Genomic DNA, 2,333 nt, shown 5'->3' on the forward strand with positions numbered 1-2,333 from the left:
GTAAGTATGCAAGAAAGATACACAATCCTTAACTTCGATTTTCGTCCAGGTAAACCCTACGGATGGAGTTTGCAGGTGAGTATGCAAGGGCGATGCACTGGTATTTCACTCGGGGCGTACAGGTAAGTATGCAAAAGGACAACTGGGTCTTTACTTTGGACGTACAGGTGAGTATACAAGGGCAACTAGAGCTTGACTCTGGGCATACAAGTAAGTATACAAGGACAATACGTTGGCTCTTAGCTTTGGGCGTACAGATGAGTATACAAGGGCAATATGCTGGCTCTTAGCTGTGGGCGTACAGAAGGGCATACAAAGAGCAACTGGAGTTGGACTTCGGGCATGCAGGTAAGTTTACAAGGGCTATACACTGGCTCTTAGCAGTGGGCGTACAGAAGGGCATACAAAGGGCAACTGGAGTTGGACTTCGGGCAGACAGGTAAGCTTACAAGGCTATACGCTGGCTCTTAGCTGTGGGTGTACAGAAGAGTATACAAAGGGCAACTGGAGTTGGACTTCGGGCATACAGGTAAGTATACAAGGGCAATACGCTGGCTCTTAGCTTGAGGCGTACAGGGGCAACTGGAGCTTTGCTCTGGGCATGCAGGTGGGTATACAATTACAATACTGAATGGATACAACTCACAGACCCTCGAAGAGGTGGACATCAGGCTTTAGCCCTTTTCAGCTCGGGAGTAGGGGTGCTCCGATCACGATTGGCCGATCGTTATGCGCATCTCGTCAGTAAAGCCGGTTATCTAATCAGCAGTTAATTCCATCAGGTGCGTGATTTCACATAGAGCAGCTGTTACTACACAGAGCCATTGTTAATAGAGAAGATGCGCAAATCCACTTCATTTTCAGCGTTTATTGGCGCATCTTCTCAGTTAACAACAGCTCTGTGTAGTAACAGCTGCTCTATGTGAAATCACGCACCAACCGTGGAAACACTCCCACGACGACTCAGAGCCTCAAGCTCAGACCTGTAGGACTGGTAACAGACAGACAGAATTCCTTTACAAATTTACTTAGCTTCAGTGAATATATGGAGAAAGACACACCACCTCTCGAATTTGACCAACAGTGGATAGAAGTACAGATTGAAGTTGCTGCACGTTGGGCCTTCCACGGCCTCAGCTGGTGCCACCACGCTGGGTGACTTCAGGTAGGTTGGTGCCACCGAGTATGTACCCCAGGAATGACTCGAACGCTTCCCTCTCCTCTCTTCCAGACAACGGACCAGTGATCTAGACAGGGGCGAACCTCTGAAAGCACTCCACAAACAGGTATTCATACACAAGGGCTAAACAGCTGGATGTTCATATAGCAGCCAACACTTCTCTCAGTCGTCGTCCCCCACAATATGCACACTGTTCCTTACTTGCTATTGTTGACACGTCACCACTCGGCGGAGTAGGGGTCCAAAGCCACGAGCGGGCATGTATATAATAGACGGTCGTCTCACAACACCGGTGCACGTTCTTCTCTACAGGGTTTTCTCTCCCAGCCTAGAGGGTGATTACTGACAACATGACACAGCACGACACTGCAGACTTCAAGTGTACACACAGCAAAGAAAAGGACTCGCCCACTGCACTCCACACACTCACAGTGAATTAGGGTCAAAACCACATAGGACCGGGGATTAGTTCCTGGACGTTGGGGGCACCGATGCAGCAGACGGCCAGAGGAAACGTCACAGCCACGACAAGGCACCAGACTCCTTTTTCGCTGGTTCCGGCTCACCCACCAATCCTATTACGGTGGGGCCGCTCACACTGGTCACAACTCACAAGAGGTATATGGATATTCCACACTTGCAAAATAACTGTTGACTCGATGAATATTTCAGTGTACTCACACTTTAATTAACACTGGATCTTTCCACTTCTCTTCCAGATAACCGACATCCGACACAACTGGCAGCACGATCTCCTTCCTGCAATCCTAGCAGATCTTCAATGTGTGTTAACTTCACATCACACAATGCATCTGAACACAATGCTCCAATAAAGATATTCGTATACTCAGCCCTGTGTGTGTATCTCTCTTTGCCCAAGCTCCACAGTACACCATACACTCTCTCTCCAACTCTCTCCTCCGCTCCGTTGCACCCACAATAACTACTGGGAATCACCAACCACTTCCTGTGTTTCTGATGCCCTATTTATTTGTCTCTTCACCGAATTGCCCAATCAGTGATCGCCACGCTCAACAAGACACCCGTTCCCAATAACACGCCAATTTGGGTTCGCCGGCGTTCCCGGAAGTGGCGGTGTTTGCGATATATGGTCCGGGCGGAACTAATCTTCCTCATTTTTGGTTCCGCCCAG

The 2,333-nt window shown here is 48.9% G+C and overlaps 1 long non-coding RNA gene across 1 annotated transcript; it reads left to right on the forward strand.

The window, feature by feature from the left end:
- Positions 1-1,535: 1,535 nt before the first annotated feature.
- Positions 1,536-2,030, forward strand: LOC127934909 (uncharacterized). The gene is made up of 2 exons (XR_008147934.1): positions 1,536-1,798; positions 1,900-2,030. It is a non-coding gene; the product is annotated as an uncharacterized LOC127934909 (long non-coding RNA).
- The last annotated feature ends 303 nt before the right edge of the window (positions 2,031-2,333 follow it).

This window comes from Carassius gibelio, chromosome A19 (assembly GCF_023724105.1).
Source record: "Carassius gibelio isolate Cgi1373 ecotype wild population from Czech Republic chromosome A19, carGib1.2-hapl.c, whole genome shotgun sequence".
NCBI lineage: Eukaryota > Metazoa > Chordata > Actinopteri > Cypriniformes > Cyprinidae > Carassius > Carassius gibelio.